The sequence below is a fragment of the Pongo pygmaeus genome, chromosome 14, assembly GCF_028885625.2.
Source record: "Pongo pygmaeus isolate AG05252 chromosome 14, NHGRI_mPonPyg2-v2.0_pri, whole genome shotgun sequence".
In the NCBI taxonomy this organism is placed as follows: Eukaryota; Metazoa; Chordata; class Mammalia; order Primates; family Hominidae; genus Pongo; species Pongo pygmaeus.
This window is the reverse complement of record NC_072387.2, coordinates 97,045,282-97,059,236: the sequence shown is the minus strand read 5'-3', so window position 1 is coordinate 97,059,236 and position 13,955 is coordinate 97,045,282.

Below are 13,955 nucleotides of genomic sequence, written 5' to 3'. Positions count from 1 at the left end.
TTCACAATAGGAAGGACTTGGAACCAACCCAAATGTCCAACAATGACAGACTGGATTAAGAAAATGTGGCACACGTACACCATGGAATACTATGCAGCCATCAAAAATGATGAGTTCATGTCCTTTGCAGGGACATGGATGAAATTGGAAATCATCATTCTCAGTAAACTATCGCAAGAACAAAAAACCAAACACCGCATATTCTCACTCATAGGTGGGAATTGAACAACGAGAACACATGGACACAGGAAGGGGAACATCACACTGTGGGGACTGTTGTGGGGTGGGGGGAGGGGGGAGGGATAGCTTTAGGAGATATACCTAATGCTAAATGACGATTTAATGGGTGCAGCACACCAGCATGGCACATGTATACATATGTAACTAACCTGCACATTGTGCACATGTACCCTAAAACTTAAAGTATAATAATAATAAAATAAAATAAAATAAAATAAAAAGAATTTATTCCATAGCCACTAATGCTAAAATAAAATAAAAAGAATTTATTCCATAGCCACTAATGCTAAGGAAGACTCCAAAATCTTGTAAAGTGAGACTTAATCTAGTGTGTAATTTTTTTATGTGCCTTAGTCCTTCATATCCATGGGTTGGTCTTCCATATCCATGGGTTCCACATCAACGGATTCAATCAATGTTGGATAGAAAAGTATACATTAGAAAATCCCATCTGTACTGAATATGTATGGACTTTTTCCTCTTGTCATTATTCCCTAAACAATACAGTAAAACAACTATGTACATGGCACTTACATGTATTAGGTATTATAAGTAATCTAGAGATTATTTATACTATTTGGAAGGTTGTGCCTATATTAAATGCAAATATTACATCATTTTATGTCAGGAACTTGAGCATGCACAAATTTTGACATTTGTGAAGCTCCTTGAACTATTCTTCCATGAATATTAAGGGATGACTATGACTGTTCAATGTGACCCACGCAAGGTCCTCAAGTACTGGATTCACAGGCAATTTTCAATACATGAGAATTTGCTTGTTTCATTTTTAATTTTTGTTCTAGGATAGGGAAAAACTTTTGTATAAGGCAGTCTTGCCTTACCAAACTCTTGCCTATGGAGATCCTAAGTATGCAGCATCTTCACAAAACCCTGGCATAATAAACTTTATTATTCACATTTTCCTTTCTCATAGTTCTTCAATAAGGAAATGTCGAAACTTTTGAGACAGATAACATATAGACAGCTTTAGAGCGGAGGCAAAAAATCTACATAGTAAGAATATCTGCATTATAATACACATGCCAAAATAGTGTTAGGATATATTTAGGAGTCTTTCCCATCCCAATACACCTTGTTCTGGAGGCTCCTCTGCAATTATCCCATTATGAATTTTGATATGCTTCAAGATGTTCAAAATGAAATACTTAAAAGTGCTTTATTCAAAATCTTTTAAATATGTATAATAGGCTTCCTTGTAGCCAATATGGAGATATATATACCCACATATATGCAATGTCTGCATACACACACAAATATACCCTTACACATATATGCATAGTCATATATTAATTTGAGAGATAATTCAAAAGTATGAATAGAAAATAATATATCAAAAATGTCCAGCCTTCTGGCAAGCTAATCCATGACTACAATTTATATAGAGTTCACATTATTTCCATCTCTAATCATCAGCTGGAGTTTTTTTTTTAATTTGCTTATTATACCACTTATTTCAAACTATTCCATTTGATATAGTTGGGCTGTGTGTCCACTCAAATCTCAGCTTGAATTGTAATAATCCCCACGTGTCAAAGGCAGGGGACAGTTTTAATTGAATCGTGGGGGCAGTCTCCCCCATACTGTTCTCATGGTCATGAATAAGTTTCACAAGGTCTGATAGTTTTATAAATGGGAGTTCCCCTATACAAACTCTCTTTTGCCTGCTGCCACATAAGGCATGCCTTGCTTCCCCTTCGCTTTCCACCACGATTGTGAGGCCTCCCCAGCCATGTGGAATTGTGATTCAAATAAACCTCTTTCCTTTATAAATTATCCAGTCTCAGTTATGTTTTTATTAGCAGCACTGAGAACAGACTAATAAACCATTCTTCAGGATTTATAGTCTAAATTTTCTCAACATTGGAAGAAATTGGAGAAAAATTCTGATGCATACCAATAAACTAAAATCAAAATGCCAGATTATAGTTTAAAAGTTTTAAAATATTAACTATAGAGTGATGTTACCCAATGTATGTTAAATAACTACTGTAAGTGTTACTTGAAACAAACAAAAAAGAATTCTGTACAGAAAAAAAAGAATAACTTGGCCTAGACACAGTAAGACATGCCTGTAATCATAGAACTTTGGGAGGCTGAGGCTGGCAGATCACATAAGACCAGCCTGGGCAACATGGGAAAACCCCACCTCTACAAAAATAAATAAATTATATATATATATATATATGTCTTGTGACACATACCTGAAAGTCCCAGCTACCTGGGAGGTTAAGATGTGAGAATCACCTCATTCCAGGAGGCTGAAGCTGCAATGAGCCATGAATGTGCTCCTGCACTCCACCTTGGGCAACAGAGCAAGACCCTTTCTAAAAAAAAGTAAAAACCATTGAAATGCTCTGTCTCTCATAGATAGATGGATTCATCCACAGATAGAGACATAGAAGCAGAGATAGGTCAGAGATAGGTGGATGGATACAGATATATTTTCCCCAAAACATAGGGATCAATGGAACATACTTTGGGTAAAATGAAAAAGGAGTTTACACAGTAGAAATTTTATAAAACGTTTTTCTTTGTAGTCCTGTAACAGTCTGTTTCACACAAACCTTCCTCCATTTAATCCTAATCTTCACTTCTATATAAGTAACTGAAAGCACATTTTATTTATTTATTTTTAAATCAAGTCAATATTTTGGTTCATTTAAAAATTTGAGGTAAAATTTTTTAAAAAGTTGAAGACTAACATGATTGGCTGTCTCTCTTATGTGAAAGAAAATACTAGATTATAACCACATTCTTTATGTCAGAATATAGAAATAGAAATATAAGCTTTCTTTTTCTGATCTCTTGCAAAGTTACCAGCACTGTCTTTTCTTATAAATTTATCATCTTAAAATGAAAAGTTTTTTTTCCTGTAAATAGGGTAACAAAATCTTATAGAATGTTAAATTTTCAACTAAGAAGACTCAGAGAGATACATGATTTTTTTTCTAGTGGGTGAAATCACGTCCTTTTTTTAACCATAAAATTTTGTAGGTAGTGCAGGAAATGGTAATTTGATTTGGGATTAGACCTATGACTATTTAGTAAAATACATTTTTTCTTTGTGAATACTTATGGAATAAAAATTGATAGCTATGGACAAATCTCTTTGCCTAGCTTGTGAAAAAGCAGTGTGACAAGTCTTGACAGGCAAGAGAGTGTTAAGATGATAGGTAATACCTGTTTCTGGAAAATGAATGTAATTTAAAAATACATTTTCTGTTCTGCTGACTTTGAAATATTCAAAAAGCATAAGCAAGGTTTTAAACAGCATTTATGACCCTCCAAAATATATTTGTATTGTTTTCTTCATGACATACCCTTAAAATACAATTTTCATGTATTATATGTTATTCCCCTAATAATGCATTTAATAATGCATTTAATATCTTCAGTTGTTCAAGAGATTCCATTTAAAAGTGTCAGTTCCTTTGAGAAAAGTACATTTAATGTCAATAAATTAGTACTAACAATATGCAAATAGTAGTCTTTTCTTTTATAATCTGGTCTCATGCATATTACATCAATGCTTTGTAATAGCTATATAAATTACTAGAAGCATTTAAATTTTGTCTTAGAGTTTTAAAATGACCTTTCCTTATAATTTTATTCCTGTTTTATACAACAGCCTTTGAGAACTAACAAGGTAGGTATCATCATTCCTATTTTAAAGATGGGAGTAGTTGTCTACTAGTATGTGCAAGACATTGGATTATGTGAATTAAAAACACAACTCAGCTAAGGCACACAAATGCAACCTAAGGAAAAAGGTAGAAATTAAATTCAGTTACTTAAGCATTACAAAGAAAATTATATCTGTAAGACCTTGAGTAATATGACTAGGAGGTTGGGAGAAATATTATAGAGGTAAAGCAGGAAGAGTACAACTGTGCTGAGAATGGGGCTAGAGGTTCTTGGTCATGTTGATACAAGAACAAATGATCTGAGTTAACAAGTCCTCTCATCATCAGGCAGAATCTGATCAGAAAGGGCTTCTCAAATGCTTCAGTTAGTGTGACATAAATTAGGCTAAACACTAATCCATCACACTAACTCTCACACACACAGACCCACACACACAGACACACACAGAGAGACACACACACAAATACAACCTTTATTTCATCCATCTATCACCCTGTTGCTTACTAAGGCCCTTTTAGGTGTTCATATTCTGAATATTAATGGTACTGACTTCATTGTTATTGAACAGCACTTTTTGTCATTTCTCTACCATACCTCATTACTTCCAGGACTTTAGAAATGTTGAGACGTTGAAATAAAGAAGCAGTGTGTATGTACGTATGTGTATGTGTATACCCAACACACACACATATCTTTTCTTACTCAGGTCTAAGTCCTCCCATCCTACACTAATTGCAGAAAAATTGCTGTAACTATATATTATAAAAATATTTATTCAGTCATAATACAATAAATGATACATACCTAAAGAGTACAGTTCAGTAGGTTTTGACACACATGTACACTCATGAAACTATCACCACAATCAAGAAAATGAAAATTTCCATTATCCCCAAAGTATCTTTGTGCTTAAGGAAACTGCTATAAGGTTTTGCAAACTATTTTCATAGTTAGGCTTACCTCTGTTTGACAGGCAGATCTGAAAGGCCAAGCAACACGTTTCATTGCATAAAAATAACCTGCCTAATGTTGCTCACCAATCACAGAATAATAATTTCAAAAAGCAAGATTCAGAAAACAGTGGGCTTCCAATTAAAACATATATGAGAGACTGATGATACTTTGAACAACAAAAAAATAAATGTTGTGTATTAATAACATATAAGAAAATCTAAAAACCTTCAAGGAGGACAGACAGTCTGCAATTTACCATGGTTTGACTTACAATTTTTTCTGACTTTATGATAGTGTAAAAATGATATTCATTCTCTATGCTCCTTGATATATGATGGGGTTACATTCAGATAAACCCATCCTAAATTGAAAATATTGTAGGTGGAAAATGCGCTTTCCAGTTACAATATTTTTAACTTACCATGAATCTATTCAGATGTAAGCTCCTTGTAAGTGAAGGATCATCTGTAATAAAATGTTTAGAATAATAATAATAATGATATATATAAATGAAGAATAATATGATCACGTCTGAGGACTACTGATGGCTATAAAAATCAAATGGGATACATATCTTAAAGTATGGAGAAAAGTTGCTGAATCTGACATTATGATGGAAAGATTACATAATTAGCACATATACACATCAAAATATAGATCTATAGTGTATATCTGCTAATTATGTAATCTTTCCATCATGATCTCAGATAAAGGAATAATAAATACAATTAATAAATGAATAAATACAATGAAGAGGAAGTTTTCATAAATATAATTTTTATAAATATTTACAAATTAATGAATAAATACAATGAAGAAATTACTTCATAAATTTAATTTTTATAAATATTTATAAATAAAGGAATAAATAAATACAGCGAGGAAGAAGAAATTATTTTATAAACATATAAAATAATTTCTCATGACAAAACCTGATCCATGTTGAAAAATTTGATTTGGTTTCATGCAGAATTGATCAGAAAAATATGTACTGATAAAATTATCAAATACTAAAGTTAAAGACAAAATATTACTAACCTCCATAGAGAAAAAAGTAACTTGCAAAAGAAAAATTATAATACCAGCATTGGACATTTCAGCTAGAAAATAAGACAAGGAAATCTGTAAAGAAAAGGATAACAAATCCATCATCGTATGCCTATCCATAATATGAGTAAAAAAAATAGAGATATTTTTCATACCCTCAGAAATCCAGTTATATTTTACATCTTTACCTTACTGAGGAAAATAATTTAGGTATGTCAGAAACCAAACAACATTCCAGAATTGAAATCTACAGAACAGGATACAAAAAGAGGGATTGTGAAAGAATTAAATCTCAGTGGAAGGTGATCAACAAGGAATATGTTATTTAAATTGTGAATTAGGACTTCTGAATATGAAGAGATATAGTATCGAGTATTACTAATTTGCACAAGTAGTCAGCAAACTACTCCAGCCCACTGCCTGTTTTGTAAATAATATTTTATTGAAACAAAACCATGCCACTGATTTCTGTCGCGTCTATGGCTGCCTTAGCACTATGTCAGGTGTGAGTAGTTGGGACGAAGACTGAATCCACCCCCAAAACTTAGTTATTATTTGACTCTTTACAGGAAAAACAAAACAAAACAAAACACTGGTCTAGACTAACCTAAAAATACATTTTCTCAGGAAAACCTAAGACTTTGAGGCAGCAAACAAAAAGTAAATTCAATATCTTATTGATGAGATGAGGAAATTAATAGAGAAGTGCAAGTATTTTAAGGCCACATTTTAAATTGGATATCATTCCAAAAGAGATGAATAGAGAAGAAGAGTAGAGGAAGAAACAATGTATCTTAAAAAATTGATTCTGTTTTCAAATATTAGTAGAATATTATATAGCAATACCTAGCAAGTAAATATTGCCCTCTTGGAAAATAGGTAAAATACAAAATTACAGTTATATAGAATGAATAAATTCAAGAGATCTATGGTACAGCATGGTGACTACAGTTAATGATGATATATTGTAGTCATGAAAACCCTAAGACAGTGGATGTTAAATGCTCCCACACACAAATAAAGATAACTATGTGAGTTACTGTATTTGTTACTTTGCTAGATTTAACCATTCTACAATGAATATATACTTCAAACATCATGGCTTACACAATAAATACATACAATTTTGTCAATTATAAAAAATGTGAATAATAATTACTAAAATTTAAAAAAGTCCTAATGAACAGCAGCAAATTGAATACACCAAAAATAAATGAATAGGTAAATAAAAGTATATGTAGTAAGTAGTGTATATCAAATGATAAACAAAAAAGTTTGAATAATCATTTATAACAATTCTTATCAAAACTAGAACTAAGCATGATTTCTTATAAAAGATACTCTTAGATTAGATTAGAAAATAAGGACCTACTATTACACTACTAACAGGAAAACTTAACCAAATTAACAAATTAAGGAGGAAAATATAGAGATGATAAATAATAATAAGCAAAACAAAATTGAATAAAACAAATGAAAGCATAGGCAGGGTTATAGCAACAAATTGATCCCCAAGTTTCAGTGAATCAAAGCAAAAAAGGCAATTTCTGACTTATGTAATATTTCTGAATGTGTGATAAAGTCTCCTTGTTATTTGATTCAGCCAAGAGAAGAGTGAAGAGTTTGGAGGACCACTTAAGGGAGGGTCTGCCAGGAGGCTCCACACATGTCACCAGAGATCTTAATCGTGTGGTCATAGCCCAGTGCACAAAAGTACACAGTGAAGATGATTTTGTAACCCAGCATCACTTTTCTCACTTTATGGAGAGTCTAATGTGCTCATACTTTTATTATGATTATTATACTCTAAGTTCTAGGAAACATGTGCAGAACATGCAGGTTTGGTACCTAGATATACACATGCCATGGTGGTTTGCTGCACCCATCAACCCCTCATCTACATTAGATATTTCTCCTAATGCGATCCCTCTCCTAGTGCCCTACCCCGTGACAGGCCCCAGTGTATAATATTCACCTCCCTGTGTCCATGTGTTCTCATTGTTCAACTCTCATTTATGAGTGAGAACATATGGTGTTTGGTTTTCTCTGCCTGTGTTAGTTTGCTGAGAATGATGGTTTCCAGATTCATCCATGTCCCTGAAGAGACATGTACTCATCCTTTTTTATGGCTGCATAGGATTTCATGGTCTATGTGTGCCACATTTTCTTCATCCAGTCTATCATTGATGAGCATTTGGGTTAGTTCCAAGTTTTTGCTATTGTGAATAGTGCTGCAATAAACATGCATGTGCATGTGTCTTTATAGTAGAATGACTTATAATCCTTTGGGTATATACCCAGTAATGGCATTACTGGGCCAAATGGTATTTCTGGTTCTAGATCCTTGAGGAATCACCGCGCTGTCTTCCATAATGGTTCTGCGAATTCACACTCCCACCAACAGTGTAAAAGTGTTTCTATTTCTCCACATCCTCTCCAGCACCTGTTGTTTCCTGACTTTTTAATGATCACCATTCTAACTGATGTGAGATGGTATCTCATTGTGGTTTTGATTTGCATTTCTGTAATAACCAGTGATGATGAGCTTTTTTTCATAATTTTGTTGGCCGCATAAATGTCTTCTTTTGGGAAGTGCCTGTTCAGATCCTTCACCCATATTTTCATGGGGTTGTTTTTTTTCTTGTAAATTTGTTTAAGTTCTTTGTAGATTCTCGATATTAGCCCTTTTTCAGATGGAGAGATTGCAAAAATTTTGTCCCATTCTGTATGTTGCCTGTTCACTCTGACGATAGTTTCTTTTGCTATGCAGAAGCTCTTTATTTTAATTAGATCCCATTTGTCAATTTTGGCTTTTATTGCCATTGCTATTGGTGTTTTAGTCAAGAAGTTTTTGCCCATGCCTATATCCTGAATGGTATTGCCTAGATTTTCTTCTAGGGTTCTTATGGATTTAGGTCTTATGTTTAAATCTTTAATTCATCTTGAGTTAATTTTTGTATCAGGTGTAAGGAAGGGGTCCAGTTTCAGTTTTCTGCATATGGCTAGCCAGTTTTCCCAACGCCATTTATTAAATAGGGAATCCTTTCCCCATTGCTTGTTTTTGTCAGATTTGTCAAAGATCAGATGGTCGTAGATGTGTGGCATTATTTCTTAGGCATCTGTTCTGTTCCATTGGTCTATATATCTGTTTTGGTAGCAGTACCATGCTGTTTTGGTAACTTTAGTGTTGTAGTATAGTTTGAAGTCAGGCAGCATGATGCCTCCAGCTTTATTCTTTTTGCTTAGGACTGTCTTGGCTATACAGGTTCTCTTTTGGTTCCATATGAACCTCAATAAAATACTGACCAATTGAATCCAGCAGCACATCAAAAAGCTTATCCACCATGATCAAGTCGGCTTCATCCTTGGGATGCAAGGCTGGTTCAACATATGCAAACCAATAAATGTAATCCATCACATAAACAGAACCAACGACAAAAACCACATAATTATTCCAATAGATGCAGAAAAGGCCTTCAATAAATTCAACAGCCCTTCATGCTAAAATCTCTCAATAACCTGGTATTGATGGAATGTATCTCAAAATATTAAGAGCTATTTATGACAAACCCACAGCCAATATCATACTGAATGAGCAAAAACTGGAAGCATTTTCTTTGAAAACCAGCACAATACAAGGATGCCCTCTCTCACCACTCCTATTCAACATAGTGTGGGAAGTTCTGGCCAGGGTAATTAGGCAAGAGAAATAAATAAAGGATATTCAAACAGGAAGAGAGGAAGTCAAATAGTCCCTGTTTGCAGATGACATGATTGTATATCTAGAAAACCCCACTGTCTCAGCCCAAAATCTCCTTAAGCTGATAAGCAACTTCAGCAAAGTCTCAGGATACAAAATCAATGTGCAAAAATCACAAGCATTTCTATACACCAATAATAGACAAACAGCAAAATCATAAGTGAACTCCCATTCACAATTGCTACAAAAAGAATAAAAATCTAGGAACACAACTTACGAGGGATGTGAAGGACTTCTTCAAGAACTACAAACCACTGCTCAAGTAAATAAGAGAGGACATGAACAAATGGAAAAACATTCCATGCTCAAGGATAGGAAGAATCAACATCATGAAAATGGCGATACTGCCCAAGTAATTTATAGATTCAATGCTATGCCATCAAGCTATCATTGACTTTCTTCACAGAATTGGAAAAACTACTTTAAATTTCGTTATGTTCTCATTCTTATATAAAGGCCTCAAAGTGCTAGTCATTTGGGGATCAGAGCCTAGGTCTGCTAGCAGGAGTTGCAGAGAGTAGGTAAGTAACAGAAACCCGAGGTTGGTGAGGAGCACACTAAGAAACAGAGTGGAGCTATGTCATGTTGTGCCGCTGTAGTCACGATAAGGACTTCTGATTTTTCTTTTTACTTATTTTTATTTTAATTTAATTAATGTATTTATTTATTTATTTATTTATTTGAGAAGGAGGCTCTCTCTGTTGCTCAGGCTGGAGTGCAGTGGTGCAATCTCAGCTTACTGCAAACTCCGACTCCTGGGTTCAGGCGATTCTCCTGCCTCAGCCTCCTGAGTAGCTGAGATTACAGGTGTGCGACACCACTCCCAGATAATTTTTATATTTTCAGTAGAGACCATGTTTCACCAGGCTGGTCTTGAACTCCTGACTTCAGGTGATCTGCCGGCCTCATTCTCCCAAAGTGCTGGGATTATAGGCATGAGCTACTGCACCCGGCTTTCTGATTCTATTTTAAGTGAGGGGAGTAGTCATTGGATGTTTTGGGTGAACAAGTATTTCATTGTGATATTTTAAAACAATTACCTTTGATTTTTTTGTAGACAATTGATGGTAGGAACAAGGATAAAAGGAGGAAGAGCAGTAAGAAGGCATTCACAATAGTGTAGATGAGAGATGATGGTGGCTTGAACGATAACACAGCAGTGAAAGTGATAAGAATTCTTAGAATCTGGATGTATTTTGAGTTATAGATAACTATCATTGGCAAATATTAGTGTAAAATAAAGTACAGATAAAGATGTTGATCAAGTAAGATTACAGGCAACAAATAACGAAGAAGAAAAAAATATAGGTTTTTGAAAATATTTTTTGAGGTAGATAAACATATTAAAGCAAAGAGACAGATGACGGAAAAATACTATAAACTGAAAACTACGTTTAGTAACATTTCTTAAAAATAGAATTGACGTTTTAATAACTAGGTCTATGTTTAAATAAAAACAACTAAATAAAAGATGTGAATTCAAAAGATAAAAATAAATTTTAAAGGATATAAATAAAAGGAACAAATATTAACAAGTTATTTCATTATAAAACATCTACAATTGGACTTAATGCTAATTAAATCTGTCATCTTTAACTCTATTTTATTGATTTGCAGCTCAATAAAACAACACATTTGCTTACTAGATAATCTTCACAAAGGAAACAAATTTTGATATGTAACTGCCACTTTTAAATTTATAGAAGATATCGTATAAAAAATGTGCTTGTTCATGGGCTTTCTATATCGGGAATGATAGTGTAATGGCAGATTTATTTGGGGATTTTATATGTAAATTTTTAAAATGCCTTATCACATGCAGATTTGAATCTCAACACCTAAGCAGATTACATTTCTCACATCTTTCCAAGAGAGCATTTAGATTCAATTCAAAATTCTATTTTTGCTGGATATGTAGGCCCAAATCACAAAGCTCTGGCTTAGTTTATTATCACAGAAACAGCATAGCCTAAGATTTTCTTAAGTAGAATAAATTGTAGATAGCTAACATTCATTTGTTTATTATGTACAAAAATTTTCTAAGTCAAGTATTGTGCTTGCTTATCAGAAGAACATAAAGGACACAAAAGTCCTAAAGCACTAAACTTTCTTAAATTTTGGCCTTTAGAAAGCTCAGAGTCTACCTGTCAGAGATATAAATAGTTATGTTTTAATTAAAAACTGTTCAATATAATATTTGTATTCAAGTTTAAGTCCATTAAAAAATCCAGCCCAGTAACAGCCAAACATATTTTCAAGAAAAAATATTTAGATCGATTTTTATTGTTAAAATGTTTTAATTACAATTTACAAATTCTGTGTTCCATGTGCATACTCAAATTTGATTATGTTTTTATCTATGACATGCAAGTTTTAAGAAGAGAATAATTAAGGAATGTTTGTCTTGGAAGGTGTTCAATAATTAACATCTATATTCCCTGTGTGTTAAATTGTTGAAGGTACATTTCCTTCATGTAAATTACATGTACTGTGTTTAGACTAAGACATTTTCTATATCTTGTTACAAAATTTGATGAAGTCTACATGTGTATAGATTACAGTTGTCACAAAACCACTGAGCAAAAAATATGCATTTTGCTTTGGAATTCCCAGGATTTTTTGGTATCTTCAATTTGGCTACAGTAATATGAATAAAAAACTGATAACCATTTGAGATTCAGAATATACTTATTTCTACAATACTCAATACCGTATTGAAACAGGCTTTTAGAATTTCTTGAAAAGATCAATGACTTCATGTATTATTCAATATAGTATAGTGATATGGAGACACTACTGTACACTTATACATAAAAATAAATTCAAAATTTAATACATTTAAATAAAATTAAAAATAAATTCAAAGATAATTATACACAAGATAAAAAGTGACAAGAGCTCCATGACAATAAGTGGAATAAAAAATATGGTGAAGGAATAGGATTTTGAATTAAGGTTGCATTCATTTTACGTTGGAAATCATGACAAAAATAAAATTGTTTATATACATGGCCATTGTAAGATAAATCTACAGTGTATTTTTTTCTTAAGATGCATTAGTATGCAGTGAAAATCAATATTACTTAAATGAATGACATTATTTATTATTACTTTATTTTAAATTTAATTAAAGTGACCAAAAATTATGATTTTTACCTCTTTTCTTAGTATTAACTTTAATAATACTTACTTTTATTCTCAAACCTGGGCTTGAGTAAATGCTAAAATACATGATCACCTATATATAAAATATAATTTAGCACAAAGTTAAGAGAAAACATACAATTAATTGAATGAATATTATAATACAACTATATAAAAGGAGCAGAAACAGGAAGTGTGGGTGCGGTTGGTATTAAGAGTGTGGAAAAGTGAAGACAGCTTTTTCTTCATTTCCATGGTGAGAGGGAAAGCCTAAAAGTAAAAAATCAAGAAACAGCAGTATAAGCATGTTGTATAGAAACATAAATAAATGCCAAAGGAACAGAGTTTTCCTTTGAAACTGCTTCAAAGAGTTGAAAGAGGTTGCCTCTGGGGAGTAAAAAAGATGAAGGTGGTTGATGAAGCCAGGGGATTGCTGCTTTTTATGATAAAACTGAAAGAATGATTTGATTCTCTAAGCTATATGCATGTACAATTTTACTTTAAAAAATTAAAAATAAAAGCTATGAAATTATATTAACCAAATAATTGGTGGTGATTTCATGGGAAGTGATGCTTGAAGGATTTTTTTATCCCTTTCAAGATATTCATGTAAGTGGTATGAATGAAGCATTCTAAAATTCAGGCTATTTTTTTTCAGTTTTTGGTTAATAATAATGATAATTTACTGTGAGTCAGGTACTATACTATGATTTGAAATGATAATGTAATAAAAATTGAGGCCCAGATAGTTTATATATAACAGAAGGTAAAATGGCTATTAAATGACAGTAGTAGGATTTAAACCAAGAACTTTGAGTCTAGAAACTGGGTTAGTACTCATTATGCCATATAATGTCAAGCATCTTTATTTAACATTCTTGTTTAGAGGGAATAATGTCCCCCTAAATATATCTGCATCTGTATTCCTAGAACCTATAAATATTTTACTTCAAATTCCCAAAGAGACATTACAGATTGTGATTAATGATTAAGTTAAGGGTTTTGAGATGGGAAGGTCATTCTGAACTACCTGGGTTGGCCTAATGCAATGACCAAGATTACAGGAGAGTCAGAGACAGAGATAGAAACATAAGAATGGAAGGACAGTTAAGTGTGTGTGTGTGTGTGTGTGTGTGTGTGT